Source organism: Phocoena phocoena, chromosome 6 (assembly GCF_963924675.1).
Source record: "Phocoena phocoena chromosome 6, mPhoPho1.1, whole genome shotgun sequence".
In the NCBI taxonomy this organism is placed as follows: domain Eukaryota; kingdom Metazoa; phylum Chordata; class Mammalia; order Artiodactyla; family Phocoenidae; genus Phocoena; species Phocoena phocoena.
This window is the reverse complement of record NC_089224.1, coordinates 107001547-107019485: the sequence shown is the minus strand read 5'-3', so window position 1 is coordinate 107019485 and position 17939 is coordinate 107001547. Positions and strand designations below refer to the sequence as shown.

The window sequence follows — 17939 nt, the reverse complement described above, 5'->3', positions numbered from 1 at the left end:
TCACAGTGGGGCGGCTTTCTTAGTCCTGTTAGCCACGGAGCATCAGGCTCGGTACTACCGGGACTCTTGCCAAGCAGGGAGCAAGGGATGAACAAGAAGATGAGACCCTCCTAGAGGGCACGTGGGTCGGGGTGGGAGAGATGTTGGAACGTTCGGTACTGTCCACATCTGGCTGTGTGCCTATTACCTCAGCAGTCTCACAAAGTGTTCCATGTAGCATGTTTTGTGTATATAAAAGGGACGTGTTTTTTTTTTTTAATATATTCTCAGATTATCCTTGTAATGACACATCTGCAATAAAAGCCATCAGTGCTACTTGGATGTATCTACACTGTGCATTATTGTTTTAGAATGCCTTCCTGGGACCTCCGATACCAGAGCCTCTTTGAGTAAAACCAGGAAGAGATTCATCCATGGAAATCAATTAAATCACACTTTCCCTATCCCTGGTTTCCAACTCTGCCCTGTGGAGTCCCACGACAGTACCTCAGGCCAAGATGGCTTCCTGGAGCCCCACCTCCTTATGTCTAGCTGCGTCCTGGATGTCTCTGCCAGACACAAGCAGTGCAGTCAACACCTGAAACACCTTTCCCCAGGTCTGGTCTCATTTCACCATCTACTCAATTGCTCGGGTGAGAAGCCAGGACTCCTCCCTCCCCCTGGCCAAGGTCGACCCACCCCTCCGTGCAAGGCCTCTTCTCTGCCTTGGTGTAGGCCCTCCTCCCCTCTCCCCTCGACCACAGCAACAGGCTCCCCACCAGACCAAGGAGCCCTGTGCCTCCACCTCCCTCGTCCCAATCCGACTTCCACACTAGCTGCCAGAACCACCTTCCTATAAAACAAATCTGTCGGTAGGGAAGGTGCATCTGGGCCTAATGAGAAACGCCAAAACCATAAAGGAAAAGATGAAAGGATAAGACTAAAGAAAGTCCTGAATTTTTTGCCCTCTGAAAAACAAAACAGAATAAAACATGACTGAGATTGAAAGGCAAATATTAAACAAGAGAAAAGTATACGATTAATATTCATGCTACACCAAGAACTCTTTCAAATTAAGAAGAAAGATACAAACACTGTGATAGAAAACTTGGTAAAGCATACAAACACATTAGAAGACTCACAAACGGCCAGTAAACAAGAAAAGAGGCCAACCTCAGTAATCAGCAGAGTTGTACATTAAATCAAGCATAAACCATCACATGGTGCCTAGCAGACTTGCAAAGACGAAAAAATGTCAATCTCCACATTGACAAGGGAATGGAGAAATATGTACTCTATGCACTCTGGGCGGAAGTAAACACTGATTCAATAATTTTGAAGAGCGGTTTGGCAAGAGCAGTTTGGTATATATCAAAATTTAAAACGTACTTAAACCTTTGGACTCGCCAATCTCTCTTCTTAATGACAAAGTAATGCTGCCATATGAGAGCCTTTTCTAGCAAAGTTGTACTGTGGAGAGACTGATGTTTACAGAAGCCTACTACGTGCTTGGAATTGGACTTGTGTCTTCTTACATAACCTCACGGCAGCCTGTGTAGGAGGGACTGTTCCCCTCACTTCACAGAAGGGGAGAAAGTGAGGCTCACAGCCAGACTGCTGGTAAAATGCCCCAGCAGGAGTTAGTCCAGAAGGTTCTAGATGTCAAGCACTAAGAGTTCTCATCTCCCTTCTCCCAAGTGCCTAGTCAGTGTTGGGGGTCATAGTGGAATCTGGACACTACTAGGTGTCCTCAACCTCGGCTCAGACCACACCTACCCCCTCCCATACCTGGAGTCGGGTGTGTGGGATGCAAGGATTGACGGCAAAGGAAAATAGGGCCCAACCTTACCAGTCACTGGTCGTATGTCCAAACCCCAAAGCAGAGAGCTCTGGAAAGCCACACTAGACAAGGGGGAGCAACCCTTTACTAAACTAGCTGGGAACCAAACAAAAGCAGGGCCTGACGCCACTGGTTCTCCAACCCCACACACCCTGATACCCAAACCTGGGTCTTGGTCAAATCATACCCCAGCTATATGGAAGGAGAGGGAGGCATAAGCCCATCAGAGATGTGGAACCCACTCTCCCTGAAGTAAAATGGAGGAAGGGGAGCAAGTTTACCAAACCAACAGCATCAAAGAAGAGAACAGGGAGACGAGAGGGCTGTGCTCAGGCGCCACGCCTGGTGCCCAGGGAGTCGCCCCCCTGCCGGCAAACAGCACTCGGCACAACCAACGCACATCAACAGTCCTCCTCGCCCATCCCGCCTGGGGACTTCTAAGGCCTACAGTCATAGGGGTCCTACTGTTACTAAGGTCTCCATGGTGAGTGCCTCTGCAGACCCAGAAGGAAGTCAGTGACACCTTGATCAGTGGAGGGCACCCACCTGCTGGGCTCGTGTGCAGAACACGGCAGGGAGACAGAGATGTTCCCCAAGCAAGTGACACTGAACAGGGCCCCCTCCCCCCGAATCTTGCCAATCTGATCCAGATTGAAAGAGAAACCTTTGAACTACTGCAAACACTGGGGATGGGAACCCATGATGTTCATACTCCGCAGATGCTCTCTGGGAGCTCAAGGGGTCCCCCCGATCTCCCAAGAGCACCTCATCTGCTTTATACACTCTGGTAAAAACTCTCAGTTACAGTAAAGGAAAGCTAGAGAACTGGATTAAACAAAAAAGGAACATTTTAAGTGTAACAAAATGTTAAACAGGCACTCTTTCAGCCTCGGTTTTTTTCGAGTCTCGAAAGGCTAAGGACAAAATCATAACTGATAAGAGCTCCCACGTTATGGACCAAAAGGTGCAAGACCCTCCTTGCAAGGGGGAGGCCCCAAACTGGCTCTGCAGCATTAGCTGGTTGCCCACCTGCAGCCTGTGTAAGAGGCGCAGAAAAAGTATCCCGGGGTGGGGGGATGACTCGTCCCCATGATATGCTCCCCCCTGCCACCACAGGGAGGGTAGGTGTTCCCCCTCCTTCAATCAGTGAGAGGAGCTTCCAGGGACCATTCCAAGAGTCTAGCACTACCATCTGACTCACACCTCAAGTCTGCAGACCAGACGTGGAGAGCAGTAAGAAGCGGGTACTGCGCTGGGAGCAAAGGGCAAGCCCACCGATGGGGGCGGGGAGGCAAGGACACAGTTCCTAGGAACCAGAGGGCAGCCTGGATGGTGAGGAGGGGTGGTGCATGAGACCCAGGAGCCAAGGAAGGGCCATAAGTGGTCGGCTAGAGGAGAAGCACTGCCCCATGGAGGGAGCTGAGTCAGAGGTGCCCCGAAGGGAAATTCTGAAGAAGCGGCAACAAAGAGGGAGAAAAGACAGGAAGAGGGAAAAGACAGAGCGTGGGTACTCTGGGCAGCTGGCATACCCAAGGGTGCCAGCTCTGGGTCCCGACTCAACAGGCCACATCAGAGGGGCCCTTGCCTCTCCCTTGTCTGTCTCGTCTGTTCCAACCCCAAGGGCCACAAAGCTCTGTGGACCAGGAGGGAGGCAATAGAACTGCAGGGTCTGGTGGAGGCACCCAAGCATGTGCCCTCCCCCACCCCAGGCCTCCAGCAGGACCGGCTGTAGGAGTCCAGACTTCGGACTCCTACACTGGATGGTCTGGAGTGACGTGACTATCAACAGCAGAGAGACTTCGGGGCCCGCTAAGTTCTCAGCATTGACTGGGAAAAGAACGAATCCACAGAGTAGGCTGGAAAGGACACTGCGGAAAAATAAAGTTGGTTTCTTCTTACACCTGACTGGGTCCAGCTCATTTAATAAGCTGGTTACATAAGGACATGAGGTATCTCCCGGAGTCCATGAGCAGGGACACAGCTGGGCCTCACAAGGACCAGGAACCAGAAACTGCCTGGAAAGCCTTCAAGAGGCCAGGAATCCACTCTCTCAGCCTCTCTCTCTGATCTTTCCCTTTCCCTTGCCTGCAGGGTCTCTCTCTGTTTCTTGTGCATGGATCAGCTTTTCCCAGCATGGAATTTCTGAGCTCACATGTCCTCCTGGTCTGAGTGCCAGCAAAGACCTGAAGAGTCTCTCCTCACAGCCAACTCCCAGCCAGAGGACCCACTGGCCCACTCGGGTTGGGTGTCCTCTCTCTTATCGACTGGGCTCCGAGCAGAGCTGGTGGAAGGAACGCGGCTGCTGGAGCTCAAGGCTGTGGAAGGCATGGGGGAAGTTCCCACGGTCCCAGCAGAGCAGGGGTCAAGGCTGGCTCTATATCCAGAAAGGTGTCTGGACTATACTCCAGCTGTTGTTGGTCCCCATCCTCTCTGGAGACCGTATTTTGCCAACTAGGTGGATACTGTCCCATTACTCGTTAGATCACGTCCTATTCCCCAGCCCCTCCCCTGCGGACTCCTGCCCTCCCAGGCTCAGCTGTGTCACTAAACACGACTGACACACGGCTGTGCCCAGAGGGGCTCTTACTGCCCTTCCTGGATACGCCGGGTTTCTCAATAGTTTTCGTAGATATAGGAGGCAACAAGTTCCCCACTGCTGGGCTCTTCCAGGCAGTATTTGCTCTGGATAACACTCATACCACCCACAATCTATAGGCGCTGTCCATGTGCCAGGCACCATGTGTGTCTCTTTAAACTCTCACAACCACCCTGTGAGGTGGGTTCTACAACTACCCAACCTTCGACGTAACAGAAATTGAGGCTCAGAGTTGTACGTGACATGCAGCCTGAGATGCTCAGGATTTGAGCTCGAGTCTGACTCCTGAGCTGCTGCCTCTGCAGGATTAGATCACTGTCCCCAGTGATGAAATGAAATGACTAAGGCTCCTCTCTCACCCCATCAGCACTTCCTAGTACGTCTGAGAATCATGCAGCATGGAGCCTGCTGCCCACAGAAGTGGGTGTGTGAGCTGGCCAGCCAGCCTACCTGTGCAGAAGCAGCTGGATGGACAGTAGGTCCCCAGGTGTCAGGAAGTCAGTCCAGGGCTGTTTGCCCAATTTATCTCAGAGCTGAGGGCACAGAACAATAGGGGGCAGTGATGGAGAATATCTCTCAGCTTCTTGGGGCTCACAACCCTTTGCCAGGGCTAAAGTGGCTGGGCCCTGCCTCTCTCCCTTCCTCTTGGAGGACAATCTACAGACCAAGCGCCGCCCTTTGGCACTAGGAGTGTCCTGCTTGTGGCTGGTCTGGCTGTCACCTCATGTACCAATTCTATCTTGTCCAAGCCTTGGTCTGCACTATCTGGTAACTGGGTCCCTGTTGTGTTGGCTTATCTCCCATTTCCATGCCTTCGGGACAGGGGTTTGCTTGGCTAGTCTCTCTCAGATCCTGCAGTCAGGCCTGAACCAGCTCTAGCCTGGGATTCCACCCCTTGTGGACACATGCCTTGGTACCTACAATCACTGGGACACTCCTGACCTGGGGTATCCTGGGTCAGCTCACCCAAACATGGGAACTCAGACACAGATAATCCCTCCCCGCCGTGCAGCCTTCCCAAAGCCCTTCCACACGCAGCACCTCCCCACTGCTCGCCGACGGTCATGATAAATCCATCTCCATGGGCGGGTCAGGGGTGCTTCCTTCCCGCTGCTGCAGTACATGTACCCTCCTAAAGCTGAGGGACATCTCACATTAGGAGGACAGTTCGCTGGGCAAGGGTGGACAGGCCACATTCGCCCTGACCCTTAGCAGAGCTGGGAGTGGCCCAGAACCCACAAGGGTAGCTAACAGAGCAAATGGGATTAGAATTGCCTTCCGGAGCAGTGCGATGACAGAGGCCAACGCCCTAGTCATCTGGAAGAGCGGAAAGAATTAGAGGAAGCACACAGCCTCCCTGGAGCCCAGAAAGCTGACCGAGCCCGAGGTGAGTGTGCCGGGCATCGGCTCCTCTCCACAGGAACCCGACAGCCAGGGCAGTGCAGGGCTGTGCTGGGGACGCGGGGAGAGGAATTAAGGACAGACATTCAGGATGCAGACGCAGGAAGCAGGGGCAGCTGAGCAGCTGGGTGGGAGGTCTGAAGGCCTGGCTGCCTAGCCCAGGCCCAGGGAGCACGGGCTTGAAGTGGGAAGCAGCTTCTTTGTCAAGAGCACAAAGAACTAGTGGGTAGCGAAATGTGTATTAAAACCAGAGGCCATCTTTCACCTGTCGTTTCATTATAAGAAACTGGTTGGTAATGGCTAGCACTGGTGAGAGCAGAGAAGACAGGCAGGCTGGCATGCGTGGGTGGGAGTGGAACTGTAACCCAGGAAGTGGGTTCCCCAGCAGCAGTGACCAAAAAGAAAGTTGCACGTCACCTCTGCCCAGCAATTCCACTTATAGCTCTTGGTGTTTCTGAAACACTCTGGCAGGTGAGTAAAGATACAAGTAAAAAGGTGTTCTCCACTGCACCACCCGTCCAAGGGAAAAAGTAGAAACAACCTAAGCATTTATCAATTGGGGCTAAACAAATCAACGTACATCCAGGTCCCGTCCAACAAGGCGCCACGTGGCCACGGGTGCCACGGAGCCACTTGGAAGAATGAAGGAGTTCTGTACCTGCTGCCACTGAACAGTACCCACCACACTTCGAGTGGAACAAAAAGTAAGGTACAAAACAAACTGTCTACCCAAAGGTTCCCATTTTGGTTAAAAAGCACGAGACTCTTCGCACACCCCCATGTGCACTGATACTTCTCCGTGTGGATTCAAGTGCCTGGAAGGACACACCCAACCTGCCAACACTGTCTGCCTCTGAGAAGTAGGAGGGGAGGAAGGGGATTTTCACTTTCTACTTTACAGACTTTCTAGTGTGAGTTTTACAACAAACAATGTGTTACTTTTGTCATTTTAAGAGTTTTTAAAAGATGAATGGGAGTTGAATGGCACTGCTGGGCACAGCCTTTCTGGCCGCAGGAAGCGGAGATCTTCCGGCCCCCGCCTTGAACAGGCACTCCTGGGCCCCTAAAGCCCTGGACGACTTACACTCCAGGCCTTTCTGAGGGTAACTTCCTGGGACCTTTCAGGCTCTAATCAGCTTGTCCCCAGGCACCTTCCTTCCTCACAGAGCTGCCAGAATTCGATCTCTTCTCCACGTGGCAACTGCCCCCTCTGCCCTAGAAGATTTCCTTCCCTCAAAATTAGCTTCTAATTTTGGGACCCAGCACTTCCTGCTGCCCCAGAGATCAATCTGACAGTCTTTTTTTTTTTAATTAAGGAGGTTTTTTTAATGATAAATATTTTACAGAAAATAATTACTCCGTACAGGGTATTATCTGGAGTTCATTACATGGAATAATTTATTTGCTCTTTACAGCAACCCCATGAGGCAGATCCTGTGATTATTCCCATTTTAAAGACAATGAAGTAACATTTCCAAGAGGACTCGGCTCATTAGCAGTGGAGTCAGGATCTGAAAGAACGCAGTTTGCCTCCTCAACTACTCTGACATATTGTCTCTGAGAAGTAAACAGAAAATAACACACATCTGAGGAATCTTGTCATCAACGGCTTGTCCTGGATTTATGGGTTCATAGAGTCCTCTCCGTAAATAGTCAAGGGCAGGTAGGAAGTAATTCCTCCCTTTTGGCCCCTAGATTAGTCCCTTGTTCTAGACATCAGCTCGGCACCCATTGCCAGGGGTACATACCTCCATCTCTACCAGTAGAAGCCCAGGCCCTAGAGACTGAAGACCAGAGAGAGAGAGAAAAGGAGTCCTTTCCTCCCTACAGTCTGCTCTCTAGAGTCTGGAGTTTAGCCTGAGGCATCTGCTCTGTCTGGAGATTGTCAACAGCACTTATGTCCTTTTTCCATGTTGGCCCTACCTCCACAAGGGAGCAGGTCACAGCTCTGGATTTCCATCAATAAAGCAAACCCAAAATAGATACAGGAATTGGACACTTGTCCATTGCGTAGGTTGCTATGTGGGGCGGTTGGGAATCTCCTGATTTGTCTAGGTAGAACTCACCTCTGTCTGCCTGTCTGTCTGTCTCTCTCTAGCCCCAACTGTAACCTGCTCCTGATTCCATCATGGTGCCCGCTGTAGTCTCCTGCAGCAAGTCTGTAGGCACCTTGGGGACAGTGATTTGCCCTCTGCTTCTTTGGCACCTCTCATTTTCCCATGGTGGGTTCATATAAAATACGTGTGCAATGGATGAATGAGTGAATGAGTAAGCTTAATATATTTCAATACTATTTTTAACATCCAGAATCTGACAGTCTTTTGTGTGTTGAGTTTTACAGCTGATTTTGTTCCAATACAGATGGGGCAACAAAGTAACATATGTGGGTTAGTGATAAAGTTGGTGCAATGCACTAGTTATCCATTGCTGTGTGACAACCTACCTCCAAATTTAGCACCTCACGATAAACATTTACCGTCTTGCAGCTCCGTGGGTCAGGAGTTTGGGTGCGTTTTAGCTGGGCATCTCTGGCTTAAGGTGTCTCATGAGATGACAGTCGTGGAGGGGCTGCGGCCTCCTTTGAAGGCTCCACTCAGGCACAATCTGCTTCCAAGTTCACTCACGTGGCTATCGGCAGGCCTCACACCCTCACCACACAGGCCTCGCCAGAGGACAGCCAAACACACGGCTGCTGGGTTCCCCCAGGATGCGTGAGCCAAGAAAGAGCGAGACGACAGCAACACCCAACAGAGAAGCAGTCTTTTTATAATCGAATCCCGGAGTGACATCCCATTATTTCTGTCATATAGGATTTGTTAGAAGCAAGTCAGTATGTTCTGCCCATGTTCCAGGGGAAGGGAGTACATGAGGGATTGTCGGGGGCCAGCTTAGAAGCTATCTACCACATGAAATCTTCCAGATTCTCAGGGCCATCATCCTAACTCTTTCCAAAAGAGACGTCCCAATGGCCCCGCGTTATTCCTGCGGCTGGAGAAACTCTAGCCTTTCCTCTATCCCTAATCCTTCTCTTCTTTAGGGCTGGCTGACCCTGGGAAGGCCCTCCTTCTCCCACCTTGAGCCCCTGTACCACACAGGAGGGCCCTGGAGACATTCCTCTCTTCAGCCCACTGTCTGGTTTCCCCAGAGGGTAAAGGTCTGTTAGCAGGAACATATGGCATGATCTGAGGTTAGTGGTGGGGCTCTGGGGTCGCAGCACTACAATGTGGCAGTAGTAAGTGGTGAAACTTTTAACAAGTCTTATTAAGCCTCTGCAACTGTGACATAAGTTAAAAATAGTGCCTTCCTCAGAGGAAGGAGTGTTGGGAGGATTAAATGAGATCATGAGTGTAAAGCGCTAGGTGTGGGGCCTGTTGTGTGGTGGAAGAAGTAAATGTGAGTGCTGGTCGTTTTTATTATCGTCAGCTTCTAATTAGAAGTCCAAAGACTAAAGGTCAAAGAGGAGCAGTTGTCTGATGACTCCACAGATTCCTGCTATGGAAACACACCTTCACTTGCACAAAATGGGCTCATGCTCTCATCTCCTTTCCGGGGTTCAGACAAAACTGCTCGACCCAGAGAAAGGCTGACTGCAGGTCCTCCCTGTGCCCCAAAAGGGACGAATGTGACCAGCTGCTCAGATCTGGGCAGCAAAGCCTGAAGGAAAGAAACCTCTCCCCCAGCGTGTTTTCCTCCCATGCTGCTTCTCTCCACGGAGACAGATGTTAAATGGAGGATGAATAAGTTAAGGCAGGGTGGAACCCCAGCCATGAGCATGAGGTCCTGAGTTAAACTTGGTGTCTGCCTGGCGTACAATGTTGGTAAGTCATAAGTGAAATAGTAGGGTTTTCTCATTCCCAAAGTGGGGATTTTAATAACATCCACTGGCTTTTTGTGAAAATTGAGCAAGACTGTGAAGTCCCAGAGAAATGTGGATTTTAAGGTAACAAATCCTGAGACTGCAAAAGTAAAGGCAAAATTCTCTCTGGAAGGGAGAGATTTAAAACCATATGCAGCTGATGACTCAAAAAAATAATGGAAAAGGTTTCCTTCATTTGGGATGGGTTGTGTCTTTGTGATTATTCTGTTGATCGAGAAGCATGTTTGAGATGCATCAGAAGGTAGCTTTTCCCTGCTTGCTGGGCCCCAGAGGGGGCCTGGATCCTTCCTCTATCTGGAAAAGGAGAAACTTGATCAAAGGCTCTCCTGGGCTTGTTGCGCCCTGTAGCACGTGGCCATCGGGCAAAGAGGAGAAAGGCACGGCTCTGGGCTCCAGAAGTAGGCATTCCAGAACGCAGGCTTAAGCTTTTCTTTGTGGCACTGACATCCCCTTAGCCATCCCCGAGCTGTGCTTCCTGGCTAAGGAAGGAGGAGCCTGGGGCTTCCCTGGTGGCGCAGTGGTTAAGTATCTACCTGCCAATGCAGGACACACGGGTTCGAGCCCTGGTCCGGGAAGACCCCACATGCCGCAGAGCAATTAAGCCCACGCACCGCAACTACTGAGCCTGCACTCTAGAGCCTGCGAGCCACAACTACTGAAGCCGGCATGCCACAACTACTGAAGCCCATGCGTCTAGAGCCTGTGGTCCGCAACAAGAGAAGCCACCACAACAAGAAGCCTGCGCAATGCAACGAAGATTAGCCCCCGCTAGCAGCAATTAGAGAAAGCCCACATGCAGCAAAGAAGACCCAACACAGCCAAAAATAAAATAAATAAATTTATTTTTTAAAAAAGGGGGGGACTTCCCTGGTGGCGCAGTGGTTAAGAATCCGCCTGCCGATGCAGGGGACATGGGTTTGAACCCTGGTCCGGGAAGATCCCACATGCCGCGGAGCAACTAAGCCCATGCGCCACAACTCCTGAGCCTGTGCTCTAGAGCCCACGAGACACAGCTACTGAGCCTGCGCTCTAGAGCCCGCGAGCCACAACTACTGAGCCCGCGTGCCATGACTACTGAAGCCCGCACGCCTAGAGCCCATGCTCCACAACAAGAGAAACCACCGACCGCAATAAGAAGCCCGCGCGCTGCAACGAAGAGTAGCCCCCGCTTGCTGCAACTAGAGAAAGCCCGTGTGCAGCAACGAAGACCCAACACAGCCATAAATAAATAAATTTATTAGAAAAAAAAGGAGGAGCCTGGCTCCACACAGGTCCATCTGGAGAGACTGGGTAGGAAAGCAGGAGATGACTGGAGGGAGGGATCAGGGTTTGTGGCCAGGCAGCTGGCTGAGGCACCAGAAACAACCAAGATGGATCTGTGGAACAAATGAGTATTCCTTGGGGATTCTTGGGAACACGTGGGGTGGGGAACTGAAGGGAAAAAAGGCTGAATTTCCTGCATGCGGAATGGAATTTTTTCAGTTGGGAGTTAAAGGAAAGAATTAGCCTTAATGCTGGCAAACTTGGGGACAGGTGGATAACACTGTGGTAACCCTAACTTGGGAGTCATCGGACCTTGGTCCTGGGGTGGTACAGGCCCCCACCAAAGGGGCAACAGCCCCTCTGATTCGGTTCTGGGAAGCAGAAGATCTGCCGGCATCCATCAGTTCAAGCCCTCCTGCCTTCTGGAGGGAGATCAAGAGAGCACGTGTCCGTGCCCTTTCATCTCTGCTCAAATGCGCACATCCTTCATTCTCAAAGCCCGGGCACAGGGAGATGCATGCGGCTCCAATCCGGTATGAGGGACATGCTCACTGATAATTGTGCTAGGTCTCTCCAAGGCTTTGCTCTAAAATGAACTGTTTTCAAAAGGCCTTCCCCTCCCCCTCCCCCACCCCAGCAGTTTCTGAAATACGGTGATGCACCACAGGCTTCTGCATGGCCCCTGCCTGGTTTTCCCTCCTCCAGCCTGACCTCCCCCAAGCCGGGCACCTGCTGTCGGCCAGGAGACCCGTGTTCAAGGCAAACCCAAGCCAACCACGCCCTTGCTCAAAACCCTCCTGGTCCCCTACTGCTCGTGGAGGCCAGAGCCTGAGCCCCCCACTCCCAGTGTCCAGGCCCTAAGCAACCTCACCCCTCTCTCCCACTCCAGCTGCTTCTCACGACACCCTCCTCCTGATTCTCTACTCTCCAGGCAGTTTTCCCAGCAAACATGTTTTTCCCCACTTCAGGGCTCTTGCACAAGCCGCTGTCTTTGTCTGGGATGCTCACATGCCACCTCTTCATCCAGCTTATTCATCTTTCAGGGCTTCCCTCCAGAAAACCCTTGCTGGTCCCCCAGCCTGGGATGGGTCCCCCTTTATTCACTCCTTTGCCTTTCCCTCCGCAGTGCTCGGCTCACTTTGGTTTCTAGTTCGCTGTCAGTGATCAGATCTGGGCCGTGAGCGCTACCAGAGCAGAACTGAAGTCTGATGCCCGGGTGAGAACACACCCACCTTGCAGAGGGCCTGGCGTGTGAGGCCCTCAGGCTCAGAGTGTGAGCCCGTCACTCCCAGCTGTTCTGGGGGCTTTGGGGTATCAACGTAAATGCTTCTTTTTGACCAATGACCACTTCTTTTTGAAAGTCCTTTTAGATATCCCACAGTTTAAGTCTGTTAATTTTATACTCAGAATTTGGAAACAACTTGCCTTTATTTTAAACTTCAGAGTCCATATTGGAAAATAAAACCTTGCTTTTTAAAAATGGGAGGGTTTGGCTGTTTGAAGGAATAGCTTAGCTTCTAGAAATTTACTTCACATATTAGAAGTCTGGGTAAGTTTACCAGGAATCTAAATGTTCTCTAACTATTCAGAACTGTCAGAATGCCTAGTTTTTGTTCCTTGAGAGATCACAATTTTCCACACTGCCTATATTTACTTTTAGAATCAGGCTCTAAACCTTTTTAAATCTATTACATTTGTAATTTTATTTAGCTATTTCCTGGAGGGAACTATAGGTTCTGAAAACCAAACACCCTCTAAATCAATAAAGCTACTTGGAAGTAAATGCTGTAGCCACGCTTCACAGCTCATTGCCTGCTTTTGTTATCACTTTGACCTGAGCTGGATATTTACAAGCAGTAGCTATCAGATAAAATTAAGCTGCAAATAACTGACCTGACTATTTCCCAGAACTATTTTTGCACTTTGAAGTAAATGGGAATAAACTTTTTGAGACAAAGAGAGTCTTATTTTTGAAATGTAGTAAGTTTTTCCCTCGGTGTTTTTTAAATTATGCTTCACAAGAAACAGTGCACCAAAGTGCAGCCAACTGGCTCTAAAATTTGCATTGGAAGGAGTTGGAATACACACCCACATGGTTAATAACGCGCCAGTACTACATGAGGGTATCTTTACATGGAGTAAGAGACACATGTGTGAATAGTCCCAGGAAACCAGTTAGTGTAGAACCTTCCACAGAGGTTTAAAAGAATCGTTACAAAAGTAAAACCTATACTTGCTATTAGAGGCAAATAACCACTGAAGCAGCGTTCAAAGTCTCAAGCAGGAACTAAACGAACGAAGCAGCTGGAAATATCGAGGACTGACCTCAAGTCCCTCCCAGAGAATAACTCCCTCTCCCCCAAGGAAAACACCTACAGTGAGGACGTTGCCAGGGGAAAAAGAAATGGTTTCAGACATTTTTTCCTATATTGTACCTTCCAGGAATTATGTAACTCTTCCTCTTTTGATAAACAAATCCATCCCCAGGACAAGTTGGGTTTTCAAGAGGAATCCAGTACTAAAACCACAACCTGGATTTGGGCAGGGTCTGTCCATGGCAATCAGAGGTGCAGGGAGGCCTTAGCTGCCCTCAGGACGGATGGCCCCGCTGAGCCTCAGAATGGGATCTTTCTTCATTCTTTTTAATGAAACCGTGCCCCCCGGCCCCCCGCCACCATGGTAAACCCTCACACACTGTCCTGAGGACAGAAAGCACACTGGAGTTGCCTCCTGTTCTTTCAGTCTGACTTGTACACTGCAGGAGTCATTCTGATGCAAGGATGAGAAATGCAGTCTGATTGGCTCAAGGGGGCAGGGAGATCCTCGTAGCGGGGAAGGAATAGGAGCAGGCGGTGGAGCTAGGCTCACTCAGGGACAAGGAGGGTCTTACAGGAGAACAGAGGCCCGCACGGAGTCTCTTGGGAAGTACCTGCCAGGAAGAGGCAGCTGAGATGAGGTGATCAGGGACAAGGAGGGGGCATCTGTCCAAAAACTCAGCGGCAAGGGGCCCTGGCACGAACTACATGTCCGCTGCAAGTATGGACCTATCCTGCGGCCTGATGAGAGCCATCATGGTCACGCATGAGGGACATCTGGCCAGAGGCTTGAATAGGGGACTCATCCGAAGGGGAGGGGTCTGGGAGCATACACTCAGTCTGACGAGAAGGGACACAGGTCAGCAAGGGGAGATGGTATTCGTTGAGTCAGCCCTTGGCTGAGGCCCACCAACCAATCTCTCAGAAGCCCAAGACAGCACTGGTTTGTTGTCCAAGAACAGAGTGTCACAAGTAAGAGCCAAGACAATTCATCCCACTTCACATAGCGCCCGATGGAGGCCACCCACAAGTCATAAATGGCAGAGGACATACAGGTGGCAACTGAAAGGGAGGAGTAGGAAAATAATGACCTGAACAGTGGAGGTAGGGTGTCAGGAGAGGGCAGTGTTAAGGGCTTAGGGCTTCCCTGGTGGCGCAGTGGTTGAGAATCTGCCTGCCAATGCAGGGGACACGGGTTCGAGCCCTGGTCTGGGAAGATCCCACATGCCGCGGAGCAACTAGGCCCACGAGCCACAAGTACTGAGCCTGCGCATCTGGAGCCTGTGTTCCACAACAAGAGAGGCTGCGATAGTGAGAGGCTCGCACACCGCGATGAAGACTGGCCCCCGCTTGCCACAACTAGAGAAAGCCCTCGCACAGAAACAAAGACCCAACACAGCCAAAAATTAAAAAAAAATAAATTAATAAAAAAATAGAGCTTAGGGCTTATAGCCACACCACTGGGCCAAGGCCTGGCTCTGCCACTCTCCAGTTATGTGACCCGGGGCAACCTCTCAGCACCTGCTTATTCACTGGGCCATTTTGTGAGTGTTCATTGAGATGGTGCATTAAAACACCTAGCAAGGTGCTGGGCACAGAGAAAGGAGAAAATCAACAGCAGCTCTTGTGATCATTTTATGAGAGAGAAGAGGCCATCCTTAACGATCCTGGAGCACCTCTGCTAGATGAACCAGTGGGCTGCACCCTAATGCCATCAACCCATCCTCCAATTGATTAGCTTCAGGCAAGGTGGGAATGGGCTTGGGAGCTGCGCACACCAACATGCCCTCCACCTGCAGATCTGAGTGGAAAGGCACTGTAGTTTACAGCAAGCAGTAAGACGAGAACAAAGAAAGGATAAGGAAGCGTGAAAAAAGAATGATAATTCAATAACATGGCTTAAGTCTAAACAAACGGGAAAGACTTTTACTCCCCTACTAAAAGGCAAGATCTCTCATATTGGACCCAACTAAATACGGTTTTTAAGGATCACACTTAAGACAAAACAACTTAAAATATTAAAATGCAAAATACAGTCAAAGATTTATAAAATGAATGCAAAGGAAAAATAAATCAGATTTCAAAGAATCAACACTAACGAAATAAAAGCAAATAATAAATGGAATCAAGATCATTTTGTATGGGACACACTTCATAATGAATCTGCAACTGTTATAAACTTCTATATAGTCATTCATTGGTATCCATGTGGGATTGGCCCCAGGACCCCTGCAGATACCAAAATCCAGGGATGCTCAAGTCCCTTATGTAAAACGGCATAGTGTTTGCATATAACCTACACACACCCTCCCCTACACTTTAAGTCATCTCTGGGTTACCTGTAACACCTAATACGATTAAATGCTATGTAAATAGTTGCCAGCACCTGGCAAGTTCAAGCTTTACTTTTTGGAACTTCGTGGATTTTTTTCCCCGAATATTTTCAGTCGAGAGTTGGCTGAATCCATGAATGCAGAACCTAGGGATATGGAGGGCCAACTGTATACTAAATAATGTAAGGCAGAAACTGTTAGAAATGCAAGGGGACTCAAAAATGAAAAATGTGAATGTTGTAATGATAAGAGCAACTTGAGAGATTACATCTTTTCCAGCGCCCATGAAATATTTATACCAACTGATGTCATATTAAACCACAAGACAAATATCAAACATTTTAAAAAACCTAGAAAGCATATGTGTCATATATTCTAAAACAATGTTAAAAAAAATTAGAGAGAAGACCATTTTTAAAAACCAAAGCCCTTCATAGTTGTGTTATGCATAATAGTGAAATAGTGAGCCAAAATAGTGTTATCCAAAAAGTGAAACCACTCACATATCCATCAAATGATGATAGACAAATAAAATGTGGTACATCCATTCAATGGAATATTATTTGGCAATAAGGAGGAATGAAATACTGATCATGCTCTAACAGGAATGAACCTTGAAAACACGATGCTCAGGGAAAGAAGCCAGTCATAAAAGACCACACTGTACAATTCAATTCATATGAAATGTCCCAAATAAGCAAATCTATGAAGACAGAAAGTAGATTAGCAGTTCATCTAGGGCTGAGGGTGAGGGGGTGGAAGGCAGGTGGCTAGAAGGAAAAGGAGTGACTATGAATGGGTATGGGGTTTCTCGTTAGGGTGATTAAAAAGTTCTAAAATTGACTGCACTTATGGTCGTACAACTCTGTGAATATACTAAAAACCATTGATTGTACATTTTAAATGGATGCTACATGAATTATAACTCAATAAAGCCATTTAAAAAAACAAAAACTCAAGCCCTTGAAAATTAAAAAAAAACACTACCTTAAATACACTTGGATAAAAGAAAAACTGAAACTATAATTACAGAACATTTAAAGATATCACTGAGTACACTATACATTAAAACATGTAGGATACAACAAAAGCAGCAATTAGATGGAAATATATACCCTTAACTGTTTTCCAAATGAAAGTAGAAAGAATAATATATATACAAATAAGCCAATAATTTGTTTACAATAACAAAGCAACTTAAGGAAAGCAGAAGAATTATAAAAGACAAAAGTGTAAATCCATACTTCGTCAAATTCAGGATGCACCATAATTTTATGTAACACTAAGAAAAACTGCTGCCAATTAAACAATGTCACAATGCTTTGTTAGCATCAACTGCAAGATGCATCCCAATTTGAGAGATTTAAAAATGTGGAGAAAAAAAGCACATCCTAGACTAATGGAATATAGTAGATTAGAAAGCAGGAGGACAATGTGACTGATAAACAAATACGAAGTCCAATTCTTTGGAAAGACCAACAGACGCACCTCTGGCAAAGCAAATTAAAAACAGAAAGAGAAAATAAAAATGCAAACAATTAGGAATGCAAAGCAAGTATAACCATACCTACACAGGAGGTTAAAATTTATAGTGACTATATAAAACCCTATGTTCAAAAAAATTAAGTGAGGAAAAACTTTATGCTAATAATTTCAAAAACTTGGGTCAAATGGACAATTTTATACTAACATTAAGTTTTCCAAATTAGATTTAAAAGAACTAGAAAATTAAATACACAATGCTCATAGAGGACAGTTAAAAGTTGTCAAAAATGTATCTCAAAAAACTTACACTAGATTTCTGAAAATACTAGGAGTCACTTCCATAAAACCTTTATTTCCCTTGTTCTTAATACTATTTTATATCATAAAGAGATATAAAATTTTCATAAAATTACCATAACTGTGAAAAACCAAACCACAAGAAATAGTTTTCACCCGTCAAACCGGCAAAGGAAAAGAAAAAAAAAGCACATGAAAATACACAGCATTTGTGCACATGGGGAAAATAGGCAATTTCTTCCCCTTCTAATGAAAATATAAGTTGTTACAACCTCTCCGGAGAGTGTTTTGAAGTATACATGAAAGGGCACACAATTTTGCAAAGTTTTGACCCAGTAATCACGCTTCCAGGAATTTATTACAAGGTAAGAATCCTAACTATATAGGTGATTTTTGCAACAGGGATGCCCACTGCAAAATTTTAATAGCAAAAATGTATAGACAAATGTCAATATTAGAGAGATCCCAGTTGCACAAATCCATGTGATGGGACTGAGTCATAGTATAGAAATGCAGGTAATAACATTAAATGTTCACGACAGAGTAAACATAC

The 17939-nt window shown here is 47.9% G+C and overlaps 1 protein-coding gene across 6 annotated transcripts in view; it reads right to left on the bottom strand.

The window, feature by feature from the left end:
* The window catches only part of RALGPS1 (Ral GEF with PH domain and SH3 binding motif 1), a 281611-nt gene that overhangs the window by 125245 nt on the left and 138427 nt on the right, over positions 1–17939 (bottom strand). The gene's annotated exons all lie outside the window — the stretch shown is intronic.